We start from the raw sequence: 16,029 nt of genomic DNA, 5'->3' as shown, positions 1-16,029 counted from the left end.
TAATGTATGGCAATAAATGCTGTTGGCACTGTTATGTGAAAAAAAAAAATCAAGTTAGAGCTCTCTCTTATACCATGTACTGAAATCAGTTACAGATTGAGGATATAATTGGGAAAAACAAACTTTAATGCTTTTAGAACAGTATCTTTATAACCTTGGGATAACAAAAGATCTCTTAAGCAAGATACCAAATAACAAACTACAAAGAAAAAAAAGACTGGTAAATTCTGTATATCAACATTAAAAATTTCTGTGCCTTAAAGGGTACCTTAGGGGCACCTGGGTGGCACAGTTGGTTAAATGTCTGACTCTTGGTTTCAGTTCAGGTCGTGATCTCAGGATCATGAGATTGACCCCCATGTTGGGCCCCGTGCTCAGCACAGAGTCTGCTTAAGATTCTCTCTTCCTCTGTCCCTCCCCTCACTCTCTCTCTAAAATAAATAAATCTTTTTTTTTTAAGTGCCTTACAATTTGAATAGAAGGGTATAAAATGGAAAAATATATATTTGAATACATATAGCTGACAAACTATTATTATCCAGAATATATTAAGAAGCCTATGAGTTATAAAAAGACAAACACTAGAAAAATGGTCAAAATTTTTCAGAAGATAAAACTCAAATGGACAACAAACCTAGGGGAAGATGTTCAATGCTACCAATAAGCAGAGAAATTCAATTTAAAACTACAATTCCATAGGCACGAGATTGGCAAAAATTAAACAACTGGACAATTCTTAGTACTGGTGAAATTGTCAAACAAAAGGAAATCTCAAACAGTGTTGGCAATATAACCTGATGCAACCACTTTAAAGAGCTATATGACAATATCTAGTAAAGTTGAAGAAGCACATATCTAGAGTTCTGGTTCTAGCAAGCTAGAATGTCTAAACTTACATGAAGTCCTCCTACTACAAGTATTTTTAATTTAGATTAATTTTTAAAATGAAATTCATAACTAAGCTGGCAATTTAAAAAAGGGACAGCCTTATGTATCAAAACAAGAGGGAACTGAAAGCTAGAACCATAAATAACCTAAATTAATATATGAAGTCATAGAAAGTCTGAATAGTTCCAATAAACATTAAGAAACCAGATCAGGGGGTGCCTGGGTGGCTCAGTCGTTAAGCATCTGCCTTCGGCTCAGGTCATGATCCCAGGGTCCTGGGATCGAGCCCCGCGTCAGGCTCCCTGCTCAGTGGGGAGCCTGCTTCTCCCTCTCCCACTGCCCCTGCTTGTGTTCCCTCTCTCGCTATGTCTCTCTCTGTCAAATAAATAAAATCTTTAAAAAAAAAAAAAAAGAAAGAAACCAGATCAGTTCAGGGCGCCTGGGTGGCTCAGTTGGTTAAGTGGCTGCCTTAGGCTCAGGTCATGATCCCAGGGTCCTGGGATTGAGCCCCGAGATATGTGCCCAGCTCTCTGCTCAGCGGGGAGTCTGCTTCTCCCTCTCCCTCTGCCCACTGCCCCCCGCTCCTATTCTCTCTCACTCTCTCTCTCAATAAATAAAATACTTAAAAAAAGAAAAGAAACATGGATATAAGAATCTTAAGATATTATGAAGCCAAATATAACAGTGCATACAAAAGATAATCCATCATGAACAAGATGACTTTATCCCAGAAATTCAAGGGTGACTTACTATTAAAACACTGATAGATTATATGATAGAATAGATAGAACCAAGGAATAAATCTAAGAAAAAATGAGCAAGACCTTTATAAAGACATAAATTTTAAATTCATTAAAATACATTAAAGAAGACAAATTAAAAAAAAAACTATGCCAGGAAAATTCAAAATCATAAAAAAAGGTCAATACTCTTCAAATTCACCTGTATATTTTATGGAGCAGCAATTAATATCCCAATATGAGTTTACAAGAAACACGACAGGCTAATTTTAAATTTGATGTGGAAGAGCAAAGATGCTTCTGAAGAATAAGGAAAGGGAAGGGCACCTGGGTGGCTCAGTTGGTTAAGCATCTGCCTTCGGCTCAAGTCATGATCCCGGGTCCTGGGATGGAGTCCGCACTGGGCTCCCTGCTCAGCGGGGAGTCTGCTTCTCCCTCTGCTCCTCCCCCCGTCATGTGCACAAAAACAAGTAAATAAAATCTTTAAAAAAGAAAAAAAAAGAATAAGGAAAGGAAAACTGCCCTACCAGATATCAAGAATTATTATGAAGCTATAATATTTAGGACAGGGTGTTATTCATGCTGGGAGACTAATGAATACCACTAGTGCACCCAGAACCAGAATCACAAATGTATGAGAACCTCACCCATGACACAGGGGGCACTGCAGATCACTGGGGAATGGTGTATGAAATACATGATGTCAGGACAACTGGTCATCCACATGGTAGATCTCTATCTCTTACCATACACAAAATCTAATTTCTGATGGATTACAGACTTCAAGATGAAAGATAAAGCTCATTAAACTTGCAGAAGAATATATAGAAAGATATCTTTATGATTCCAGGATAAGAAAATACTTCTTTAGCAAGACAAAAAAAGCATTATTCATAAAGAAGATTGGTAAGCATGACAACTTTAAAATTCAGAAATTTTGCTAACAAAAAGATACCTTGAAGAAAAATTAAATTAGAAACTAGGAGAAGATACAGGCATCCCAGGAAACAAGAATACTTGAATGAAATCTTTGAATTATACTTTATCATTCAAACTCCAGCTAGCTTTTATATGGAAATCAGGAACCAAACAGATTCTGAAATCTAGGTATTCTTCATTATTTTAACTCAGCTATCTGAATTTAAAAACTGCATAAACACTGATATCAAAGAATGTTTTATTTGTAACATACACAACCAACCACAGGTTAATATCTAGAATATTTGAAAAGTTAATTCCTACATAACAAAAAGAGAAAAACAACCCAATGGCAAAACTAGAATTTTATAGAAGAAAAAAATCCTAGTGGTTAATAAAAATATGAAAAATGCTCAACCTCATTAATAATCAGAAAAATTCACCTTAAGTCCACAAAGAGTAACCATTTTACATTCACCATGTTGGAAAAAAATTAAGTTTGGCAAGACCAATTATTGGTGAAGATAGGAATTCTATGCAGTGCTGGGACAAGTACAATTGGTACAACTACTTTGAAAAACACTCTGCCATTATCTTGCAAAACTGTACATGTTCATTCTTACAAACCAGAAATTCCAATACCAGAAACTGTATATGCCCTATTGAAAATTTTGCACCTACACACCAGGAAATGTGTGAGAATGTCCGTTACAGCATTTTCAAAATAACAAAAAACTGGAAACAATTATTCATCAAAAGTAGAATAAATAAATTGTGCTATACTTATATAATTGCATAGTTTGAACAGCTTCTTTGAGAAACAGTTCACACGCCATACAATTCATCCATTTAAAGTATATGATTCGTTTTTTTTGTGTATTCATATTACATTAGCTTTTTAAATAGTGGTAAAATAGGTATAAAAATAACATTAACCATTTTAACCATTTTTTAAAAGATTTTATTTTTAAGTAAGCTCTACACCCAATATGGGGCTTGAATCAAGAGTTGCATGCTCTACCAACTGAGACAGCCAGGTGCCCCCCACTTTAGCCACTTTTAAGTATACAATTTAGTAGCATCAGTTACATTCACAATGCTGTGCAACCATCACCACCAGTTTGTTTTCCAAAACTTTTTCATCACTTCAAACAGAAATGTAACAGCTAAGCAATAACTCCCCATTCCTGCTTCCCCCAGTCCCTAGTAACCTCTCATCTACTTTCTGTCTCTATGAATTTGCCTATTTGAAATATTTCATATAAGTAGAAACTTACAATATTTGCCCTTTTGTGTCTGGCTTATTTTACTTAGCATAATGTCCTCAAGGTTCATCCATATTATAGCATGTATCAGAACTTCATTCTGATGAACCTAGAGGGTATTATGCTAAGTAAAATAAGTCAGACTAAGAAAGACAAATACCATACAATTTCCCTTATATGTGGGATCTTAAAAAAAAAGAAACAAACTTGTAAATAGAGAACTGGTGGTTGCTAGAAAGGTAGGAGTGGGGGGATGGGTGAAATAGGTAAAGGGGATTAGGAGGTATAAATTTCCAGTTATAAAGTAAACAAGTCACAGAGATGAAAAATACAGCACAGAAAATACAGCTAATGATATTCTATAAGGTTGTATGGTGACAGATGGTAACTATACTTCTCACAGTGAACAATGAGTATAGAATTGTTGAATCACAATGTTGTACACCTGAAACTCAATATAACATTATCAACTATATTTCGATAATAAAAAATTTTTAAAAAGAACTTTGTTTCTTTTTATGGTTGAATAATACTCCATTGTATGGATATATCACATTTTGTTTGTCCATTCATCTGTTGATGAACACTTGAGTTGTTTCCAACTTTTGGCTTTTGTAAATAAGGCTGCAATGAACATTGATATATAAGTATCTGTTCAAGTCCTTGCTTTCAATTTCTTTGGACAGATACTCTGGAATGGAATTGCTGGGTCATATGGTAATTCTATGTCTAGCTTTTTGAGGAACCACCGAACTGTTTCACATATCCCTTGCACCATTTTACATTCCCACTGGTAATGTGTGAGGGTTCCAACTTCCCCACATCTTTGCCAGTAAATATTTTTCCCCAGGCTGTGGCTTGCTTTTCCATTCTTTTAACAGTGTCTTTCTCAGAGCAGAAGTTTTCAACATTAATCAAGGGCACCTTACCAATTTTTTCTTTCATGGGTCTGCTGATGGTGTTGTATCTAAAAAGTCCTTGCCAATTTCAAAGTCACCTAGATTTTCTCCTATGTTATCTTCTAGAAGTTCTATAGTTTTGTGTTTTGTATTTAAGTCTATGATCCGTTTCAAGTTAATTTTTGTGAACAGCAAAAAGTCTGAACTTAGATCTACTATTTTGCACGTGGGCGTCCAGTTGTTCCAGCACCATTTGTTGAAAAAAATATCCTTTCTTCATCAAAGTTTCTTTGCTTCTTTGTCAAAGATAAGTTAACCATGTTTGTGTGAGTCTATTTCTGGGGTCTCTACTGTTCCATTGATCTATTTGTCTTTCACCAATGCCACATTTTCTTGATTAGAGAAGCTTTATAGTAAATCTTGAAGTTGGGTAGTGTAAGGCCTTTGACTTTGTTCTTCATCAGTATTGTATTGGCTATTCTGTCTTTTGTTTTTCCATATAGATTTTGAAATCAGTTTGTTGACATCTACAAAATAACTTGCTGGGATTTTGATTGGGATTGATCGAACCTATAGATCAAGCTGGGAAGAATCGACATCCTAACAACATTGAGTTTTCCTATCCAAGAACATGAAATATCTCTCCATTTATTTAGACCTTCCTTGATTTCTTTCATCAGAGTTTTGTTGTTTCCTCTCATATAGTTATTATATATATCACTAAGTACTTTTTCTTTCTTTGCTTTTTTGGGGGGAGGGTGTACTAATGTAAATCGTGTTGCACTTTTAATTTCAACTTCCAATTATAGGAAAGCAATTGATTTTTGTATATTAACCTTGTATCTACAACCTTGTTATAATGACTTATTAGTTCCAGGGTTTGTTTGTTTTCAATGATTCTTTGGGATTTTCTACATAGACAATTATACCATCTATGAACAAAGACAGTTTTACTTTTTCTTTCCCAATCTGTATATACCTTCCCCCCAACCCTTCTTGTCATATTACATTAACTGGGCTTCTAGTCAATGTTGAAGAGAAATGGCAAGAGGAGACAACCTTGCCTAGTTTCTGATCTTAGGGAGAAAGTATCTCCCTTCTTATCATTAAGTATGATGTCATCTGTAGAGTTTTTATAGCTGTTGCTTATCATATTAAGGAAGTTCCCCTCTATTCCTAGTTTGCTGGGAGCTTATCATGAATGAATGTTGGATTTTGCCAAATGCCTTTCCTGTATCTATTGATATGATTATATGATTATTTTTCCTTAGCCTCTTGATTTAGTGGATTACATTAATTGATTTTTTGAATGTTGAACCAGACTTGCATACCTGGGATAAAATCCCACTTGGTCATAATGCATAATTCTTGTTACACATTGTTGGATTCAATCTATTAACATTTTGTTGAAGACTTTTGTATCATTTTCATGGGAGATATTGGCCTGTAATTTTCCTTTCTTTTAATGTCTTTGGTTTTGTTATTAGGGTGATGCTTGGCCTAGTAGAACAAGTTAGGAAGTATTCACCGTGCTTCTATTTTCTAGAAGACATTACAGAGAATTGGTATCATTTCTTTCTCAAATGCTTGGTAGAATTCAGAGTGAAAACCATCTGGGCCATGATAAAACTAATAAAGACTATAGCAGAAATAAATTAAATGGAGACTAGAAAAACAATAGAGAAAATGAAGAAAATCAAAACTTGGTTCTTTGAAAAGATCAACAAAATTGACAAACCTTTAGCTAGACTGACCAAGGAAAAAAGAGAAAAGACTCAAATACTAAAATTAGGAGTAAAAAAGGGGATATCACATTGACCTTACAGAAATAAAAAGAATGATAAAAATTATGGAGAATTTTATGCCAACAAACTATATAACTTAGATGAAATGAATAAATTCCTAGAAAGATATAAACTAATGAAACTGACTCAAGAAGAAATACATATTCTGAATATATGTAGAAAAAGCAAAGAGACTGAATTAGTCATTTTTATATTTCCAACAGACGGTATGCCTGGGTGTCTCAGTTGGTTAAGCATCTGCCTTCAGCTCAGTTCATGATCCCAGTCCTGCATCAGGCTCCTTGCTCAGAGGGGAGCCTGCTTTTCCCTCTGCCTGCCACTCCTCCTGCTTGTGCTCTATCTCTCTCTGACAAATAAATAAATAAAATCTTAGGGATGCCTGGGTGGCTCAGTCAGTTGTCTGCCTTCAGCTCAGGTCACGATACCAGGGTCCTGGAATCAAGTCCTGCATCAGGCTCCTTGCTCAGCAGAGAACCTGCTTCTCCCTCTGCCTGCCACTCCTCCTGCTTGTGCTCTCTCTCCCTCTCTCTCTCTGACAAATAAATAAATAAATAATCTTTAAAAAAGTAAAAATAAATTTCCAACAGAGAAAAGCCCAGGCCCAAATGGCTTCATGAGTTAATTCTACTTAACATTTAAAGAATTAATACCAATTCTTCACAAATACTTCCAAAAAATAAAAGAAGAGGGAACACTTCCTAAATCATTCTCTAAGGCCTATATTACTCTGATACCAAAACTAGTCAAAGACATCAAAAGTAAAGAAAACTACAGACCAACATTTCTTATGGATATGGAGAAAAAATTCTCCACAAAATACTAGCAAACCAAATCCATCAACATGTAGAAAGGATTATACACCATGACCAGTTGGGATTTATCCTAGGCGTGAATAGTTAATTGAACATCTGGAAATCAATGTAATATACCGTATTAATAGAATAAAGGGGAAAACCCCATATGATCATCTTTACAGATACAGAAAAAAGTCTTTGATGAAATCCAACACCCTTTCATGATAAAAATATCAAAGTAGGAATAGACAGAAACCTCCTCAAACTGATAAAAGGTGCTTATGAAAGGATGCCATCAAGAAAGCGAAAAAAAGACCAGTCCACAGAATGGGAAAAAATATGCAAATCACACGTCTGATAAAGGATATATAATCAGAACACATAAAAACTTTTATAGGTCAATAATAAAAAGATAACCCAATTAAAAAGAAAGAGACATTAAGAAAATAATCCCATTTACAATTACATTAAAAAGAATAAAATACCTAGGAATAAATTTAACCAAGGAGGTGAAAGATCTGTACTCTGAAAACTATAACACATTGATGAAAGAAGCTGAAGATGACACAAATAAATAGATATGTTATGCTCATAAGGATTGGAAGAATTAATATTGTTAAAATGTTTATAAATATATGTACATATATTTATAAATGTTTATATAAAATGTTTATATATATTAAAAATGTTTATAAATAAATGTTTACCCAAAGCAATCTACATATTCAATGTAATCTCTATCACAATGTAAGTATTTTTCACAGGACTAGAACAAAGAATCCTAAAATTTGTTTGGAACCACAAAAGACCCCAAATAGCCAAAGCAATCTTGAGAAAGACAAAGCTGGAGGTATCTACAATTCCAGATTTCAAGCTATACTCCAAAGCTTTTGTAATCAAAACAGTGTAATATTGGCACAAAAATATACACACAGATCAATGGAACAGAATAGAGAGCCCAGAAATAAACCCATATTTATATGGTCAACTAATCCAGGACATAGGAGGCAAGAATATACAATGCAGAAAAAATCAGTCTCTTCAATAAATGGTGTTGGGAAAACTGGACAGGTACATGCAAAAGAATGAAATTGGGCCACTTTCTTACATCATACTCAAAAATAAACTCAAAATGGATTAAAGACCTAAATGTAAGACCTGAAACCATAAAGCTCCTAAAAGAAAAATAGGCAATTAACTCTTGGACATTAGCCTTAACAATATTTTTCTGGATCTGTCTCCTTAGACAAGGGAAACAAAAGCAAAAATAAACAACTGAGACTACATCATACTAAAAAGGTTTTGCACAGCAAAGTAGACCATCAACAAAATGAAAAAGCAACTTACTGAATGGGAGGAGATATTTGTAAATGATACATACAATAAGGGGTTAGTATCCAAAATATATAAAGAACTTATACAACTCAACACCAAAAAAAAAATCTGATTTAAAAATGGGCAGAGGACCTGAAGAGACACTTTTCTTTTTCTTTATTTTTATTTATTTATTTATCTATTTTATTATTAATGTGTGATGTATTATTTGTTTCAGGGGTATAGGTCTATGATTCAACAGTCTTACACAATACACAGCACTCCCCACAACACATACCCTTCCCAATGTCCATCACCCAGCCACCCCATCCCTCCCACCCCCCTCCACTCCAGCAGCCCTCAGTTTGTTTCCTGAAGAGTCCCTTATAATTTGTCTCCCTCTCTAGTATCGTCTTGTTTCATTTTTTCCTCTCTTCCCCTGTGATCATCTGCCTTGTTTCTCAAATACCACATATCAGTGAGATCGTATGATAATTGTCTTTCTCCGATTGACTTATTTCACTTAGCATAATATCCTCTAGTTCCATCCACGTCATTACAAATGGCAAGATTTCATTTTTGGTGGCTGCATAATATTCCTGTGTGTGTGTGTGTGTGTGTGTGTGTGTGTGTGTGTGTGTGTGTGTATCACATCTTCTTTGTCCATTCATCTGTGAAGAGACATTTTTTTTTTTAAGATTTTATTTATTCATGGGCGCCTGGGTGGCTCAGTTGGTTAAGCGACTGCCTTCGGCTCAGGTCATGATCCTGGAGTCCCGGGATCGAGTCCCACATCAGGGTCCCTGCTCAGCAGGGAGTCTGCTTCTCCCTCTGACCCTCCTCCCTCTCATGCTCTCTGTCTCTCATTGTCTCTCTCGCAAATAAATAAAATCTTAAAAAAAAAAAAAAAAAAAAGATTTTATTTATTCATTTGAGACATAGAGATACAGAGAAAGAGAGAGCATGAGCAGGGGAGAGGCAGAGGGAGAGGGAGAAGCAGGCTCCCCACTGAGCCAGGATCCAGACGCAGGGCTCGATTCCTGCACCCTGGGATCATGACCTGAGCCGAAGGCAGACACTTAACTGACTGAGCCACCCAGGCGCCCAAGAGACATTTTTCTAAAGAAGACATACAGATGGCCAACAGACACATGAAAAGATGCTCAACATCACTAGTCATCAGGGAAAGACAAATAAAAACCACAAGGAGCACTCACACCTGTCAGAATGGCTAGTATCAAAAAGACAAGAAAAAAGGGTTGCCTGGGTGGCTCAGTCAATCAAGTGTCTGCCTTTGGCTCAGGTCATAATCCTGGGGTCCTGGGATCGAGCCCCATATCAGGCTCCTTTGCTCAGCAGGTAGTCTGCTTCTCCCTCTCCCTCTGCCCCTCTCCCCTGCTTATGCTCTCTCTCTCTCCTTCAAATAAATAAAATCTTTAAAAAAAAAAAAAAGACAAGAAGTAACAAGTGTTGGCAAGGATGTGGAGTAAAGGGAAAACATGTGCACTGTTGGTGGGGATATAAATTGGTACAACCACTGTGGAAAACAGTATATGGAGGTTCCTCAAGAAATTAAAAATAGAAATACCACACAATCCAGTAATTCTACTACTAGGTATGTACTTCAAGGAAACAAAAACACTAGTTCAAAAAGAATATGCACCCCTATGTTTATTGCAGCAATATTTACAATAGCCAAAATATGGAAGCAATCTTAAGTATCCACCAATAGGCGAATGGATAAAGAAGATGTGGTATATATACACAATGGAAAATTACTCAGCTATAAAAAAGAATGAAACCTTGCCATTCATGACAACATGGATAGACCTAGAGAGTAGTATGGCAAGTGAAATGTGTCAGACAGGGAAAGACAAATACTGTATGATTTCACTTATATGTGTAATCTAAAACACAAAACAAAGCAAACAGAAACAGACAAATACAGAGAACTGACAGTTGCCAAGGAGAGAGGTGTGGGGGGGAATACGTGAAACATGTAAAGGGGATTACAAGGTACAAACTTCTAGTTGCAAAATACATAAGTCACGGGACAAGTACAGCATAGGGAATATAGTCAATAATATTGTAATACCCTTGTATGGTGACAGATGGTAACTACACTTGTGGAAAGCATTTCATGTATAGAATTGTCAAACCACTATGTTGTACACCTGAATAAAATTGAGCAAAGGATTTAAATAGACACTTCTCCAAAGAAGATATAAAAATGGCCAATAAGCACATGAAAAAATGCTCAATATCATTAGTCATGAGAGAAATGCCTATCAAAATACAAGGGGATACCACTTCCAACCGCTAGGATGGCTACAATAAAAACAAAAAAGACAGACATTAAGAGTGATGGCAAAGATATGGAGGAAATTGGAACCCTCATACATTTCTGATACAAATATAAAATGGTTCAGCTACTTTGGAAAACAGTTTGGCTGCTCCTCAAAATGCTAAACATAAAGTTACTGTATGACCTAACCACCACTATGCATAGGTATATACCGAAGAGACATGAAAACACGTCCATACAAGATGTACACAAATACACATAGTAGCATTATCCATAATATCCAAATGTGGAATCAACCTAAATGCCCATCAACTGACAAAGAAAATGTGGCATATCCATACAGTGGAATGTTACTTGGCCATAAAAAATAAAGTACTGATATATGGCACAACATGGATGAACCATGAAAACATTATGCTAAGTGAAAGAAGGCAGTCACAAAACACCACATATTATATATCCCACTTATGTGAAATGTCCAGAACAAGCAAATTCAGAGAAGAAAAAATAGATTAGTGGTCACCAGGGTCTGGCAGTGTGGGGGGGAGGGTCAGCCAATGTGTATGGGTTTGCTTTTTGGGATTTTGAAAATGTTCTAAAGTTAGATTGGGTGAGAGTTATGTAACTCTGTGAATGTACTAAAAACCATTTAATTGTATACTTTAAAAAGAGTGAACTTATGAAATATTAAATATATCTCAATGAAGCTGTTTTGAAACATGTACAGAGAATGGTTTAATAATGGTCCAACACCTGGCTTCCACCATTATCAACTCGTGACCAATCTTTTTTCATCTACACCCCGATGCTGCCACTCTACTACCACTCTCACACTGGCTTATCTTTAAAAGCAAACCCCAAATATTATTTCTTCTTCAAATATTCAGTGCGTTTTCAGTAATATTTAATAGTATCTTTCTAAAAGATAAGGACTCTTTTAAAAATATATGGTACCATTATCACATCTAAAAACTTTAAAATAATATCTTAATATAATCAAATATCCTATGCTCTCATGTTGCCCCTCAGTTGTCTCATAAATGTGATTTTTTAACAGCTGTTTTGTTCAAATCAAGATGTGCTACATATTGCATTTCATTATTTGTCTCTTATGTTTCTGTGTGTCTCTAAGCTCTCCCCCTCTTTTAATTTTATTACAATTTATTTATCGGAAAAATAGGTTGTTGTGTAGAGTTTCCCACATTCTGGATTTTGCTGATTGCATTACTATGATGTCATTTAACATGATCACTATTAGATAGTGATTCACTTTTAGATGCTTGTTGCCAAGCACATTATAAATGTGACTTAATTCATAGTTCAGCAATGTAGTTGCCACGCCCTAGTGCTTACTAGGCATCAGATCCTTTGTAGCATACTTGACACAAATTATCCCATTTAATTTGTATAACCACCCCATGTGGTAAGTATTATTATCCCCTGTCTGGAGATAAAGAAAATGAGGCTTAGAGAGGTTCAAACAAATTGGTCACAGTTAACGCCTGAGGCAGTAAATATCTGGGTTCAAACCCAGGTCTGTCCAACGTTACAACCCATACTTCTATCCATTACATGATAACATCCCCAACTTTTGCCTGTGGCTGTGGTTGTTGTTTGTTTTTATAAACTCTGAGAAGTAGTTCTTTAGTCCATCCAAAGAACTTACTTTTACATTTCATCTCTAACACTTAGGATGCTTTCAGCTTCAAGTAACAGAAAATGTCTCAAATTGACTCAGCAATAAGGATATTTATTATCTCATATAACACGAAATCCAGGGGCGCCTGGGTGGCTCATTGGGTTAAGTGTCTGCCTTCAGCTCAGGTCTTGATCCCAGGGTCCTGGGATTGAGCCCCGCATTGGGCTCCCTGCTCAGAGGGGAGTCTGCTGCTCCCTCTCCCTCTGCCCCTCCCCCCTACATGTTCTCTCTCTCTCTCTCTCTAATAAATAAAATCTTAAAAAAAAAGAAAAGAAATCCAGAAGTGGGATGGCAGCAGGTCTGATTGATTTGCTGACTTAACAACATCACAGACTCAGGGTCATTCCATCTCTTTACTCTGCCGTCATTGATGTGTTGGCTTTGTCCTAAGGCTCAAGTTTCAGGTAACACAGCCAGATGCAACAACATCCAGTGGAGATGGTGGAATGTTTCCCTGTATGTCTCTGTTTAAGAGCAAGAAAATTTTTCCCAGAAGGCTTTCAGCAGAACTCTCCTCAGGTTTCACTGACAGAACTGGGTCGCGTGCCCACCCCTAACTGCTCACTGGCCAGTCAAGAGGCTCTTATTCCCCTTGCCCATGATAGTTTTTGGAGTGTACCTCTGAGACGGTAATAGAGTCACCTCCCCTGGTGGGTGAACAGGATTCTGTAAAGAAGAAGGAAGAGGGGTGAATGGATGTTGAGTAAGCAAGCAACAGTATCTGCTCCATGTTCTTAATGAGCTATGCTACACATTCCATTGTGAATAATGTAAATACTTCATTATAAGTGCCACACAGAATTTTTCACTTTCTATCAAGTGACATTTACTGTTGACCTATCAGCTTCCTTGCCTGCACTAAGACAGTAGATAAGATTATACGTAAGGTCCCTTCCAGCTCGAGCTGTTTCAAATGTACATTTTCATTTTCGAAAAAGCAAGTTGATAAATTAAACCTACAAGATATGATCCAGGAATGATGACGGGTTTCAGCTGACAAGTCCTAGGCATGGCTGACATCCTTCTCACCCTTAAAAAGTTTTAGACATGGGTATTAGATTTAAAGAACCAAACAAACTGGAACTGATCATATCTTTCCATTAAGTTTTAACTATTAAAAATAGAAAGGTTAAATGTTCTACCTTCCTGCCTCTTTCGTTAACATCTACTAGCTTCTAGCCCTCATGGTACAGACAGAGATTGATTAGAAGTTCTTTTTCATAACTTCCTTTCGTTTGGTGTCAGCATCCTCCTGGAGCTCATACATGGCTCTGTGACTGTCGCAGAGCTCTCGTAACTTTGCTTTCGCTGCCAACTATGACTTTAACTTAAGAAATCATTTCTATGCTTGCTACCTTTCACAGACTTCATCCGAAGTAATTCTCCATTCATTTCATCACACACAGGCATTTTCCTTGTGGGGAACCACAAGAAAACCAAAGAGAAAGATGGTACACCACTGAGTATTGTTGCTATATCAAACCTTTGCTACTCTTTCTTTCAATCTGAATAAAATTGTTTTATTTAAGCTTAGGCCTACCATCAGCTTTCTCTGGGAAAACTGCTGGCTTGATTTGTAAGCAGTCCTGTTCTTATTTAACAGAGGCTATGATTGATGACAAATTTATGCACAACACAAAAAAGTCAAAGATATCATGTCTCCCAGGACATTTGGAATAACAAATGACAAGAAAACTTGGGAGCGTGATTTAAGCAGGTTTGGTCACACCTCCATTTCATTTCACTGTTTCCAGATCAGATGTGTCATCCCGGTGAAGAGGCCCAGGGTACAATCCATTACCACTGTTGAAAGTGGAAAGCCCCTCCTGTGTGCCACTGTTCATCCTGCTAGTTCCAAGAGCCTTAGAGAATTAACTGTTTTCTGATTCAACCTACCTTCTGGGGAAGGCATGGCCCTGTTTTGAAATGTACAAAGGAAAGAGTGCTGAGAGTGTCTCTTTGGGGAAGGCCAAGAATGCACAGGGTGGAAGGAGAGAAGATAGGCTTAATAATCAACTAGATGACCCTGAGTAAGTCATATCACCTCTCTGTGCCTCTTAGAAATTTGGGGAAAATCCTTACTCTGTATCTCACAGATTGTTGCCAAAATCAAGTGAGAACATGAATAGGAAAGTATTTTCACAAATGCAAAATTGTGTTGTTATTATTTTCAAATATGGAATTTCCTCTGCATTTTTTTTTTTTTTTTTGCCACATGATACCTGCATAGGTCATGCCAGACTATGATGCTGTTTCACCTCCATTCACCCTTTGACTACTTCAGGCAGATTACACCAGCAATGTTTTATCCATCCCTTTGGTTTATTTTCCTTCCATCACATCCCTAAGATGCAAATCTCACCATAAGGTGAAATACTGCATAGTGGCTACTTACAAAAGTCAACATACTTAAACTATCCAGATAAATGCTATATACAAGAGTTGCACTAGAATAATGCAAAAGAGGTTCAAAAAGGAGTGAGAGCACATCTAATTAGAGAAAGCTTCTGGAAGATAATCCCATTATGCCACGTATTTTAGGAATTTCGGTCTTAGTCCAATGTCACCCCACCCCGCTTTCTTGCCTCAGAGACAAGAGCGTATTTTCTCTATCTTTGTAGCTCCCAAGAACCTGGCAGAGAGGACATTTCAGTACGTTCCGGGATGGAGTGAACTGGCTAAACGGCTGACAATAACAAGCGAGGTGGGTTTTAACATTTATCTACCCAGCCCAATGAAGCTCACCTGTTTTTAACTTAGTATTATAGGTAGGGCTTTCCAGGCAAGAAGTGTGCCCAGGAACACCCCGTAACTTCCAAGGAAGGAACTTTATTGCGGATGTGTTAAGTGCCCAACACAGGTGCTTTCATATATGCACCATTTAATATGGGTTTAGTCCTCACAATGTATCTTCAGGCTTTAAGTCTATTTTACAGATGAGGATGCTAAGACTCGAGAGAGGCTGCGTTGTCTAGTCTAACATCTAGTAAAAGCCACTGCGTGTGCACGAGCTCTTCAATACCCTAACCCCCAAACGTTAAATCAGCCTTGCTCAACCCCACCTGCTTACCTCCCTCCTTTCGGGCATCTACCTCTAGCTACTACTCCTTCCCCCGTCCCCGCCCCAGGCCCCAGTAAAGCCAGTAAAAACTAGGTCTTAAGGCTTCCGCGTAAAGATGTTCACTCACCCAACTGCTCCTCACAGGCTTGAAAAGCCTTTGCCACCCATCCTATCCGTAGCCCCGAGCTTCTCAAAAGAACCTGCACAGCCTTTTCCCAAGGCTGAGGTCCTCGTCGCCTGCAGAGCGGTGACGGGGTCGGGACGTAGAGTCCGGGAGAGGACACCTGCAGGGGAGGACACCGCAGGGGGTCCCGCCTCCGTGCGGCCGCGGCGCGTCGCCG

At 37.3% G+C, this 16,029-nt stretch overlaps 1 protein-coding gene across 1 annotated transcript in view; it reads right to left on the bottom strand.

The window, feature by feature from the left end:
• LYSMD2 (LysM domain containing 2) overlaps positions 1-15,965 on the bottom strand; it is a 34,919-nt gene extending 18,954 nt beyond the window's left edge. Inside the window, exons 1-2 of the mRNA XM_036116636.2 lie at positions 15,816-15,965; positions 13,247-13,293 (exon numbers count right to left, since the gene is read on the bottom strand). The gene's annotated coding sequence lies outside the window, so the exon portion shown is untranslated. The remainder of the gene's footprint in view (positions 1-13,246; positions 13,294-15,815) is intronic.
• Positions 15,966-16,029: the final 64 nt, after the last annotated feature.

The sequence above is a fragment of the Halichoerus grypus genome, chromosome 8 (genome assembly GCF_964656455.1).
Source record: "Halichoerus grypus chromosome 8, mHalGry1.hap1.1, whole genome shotgun sequence".
NCBI classification, from domain to species: domain Eukaryota; kingdom Metazoa; phylum Chordata; class Mammalia; order Carnivora; family Phocidae; genus Halichoerus; species Halichoerus grypus.
This window is presented reverse-complemented; position numbering and strand designations above follow the sequence as displayed.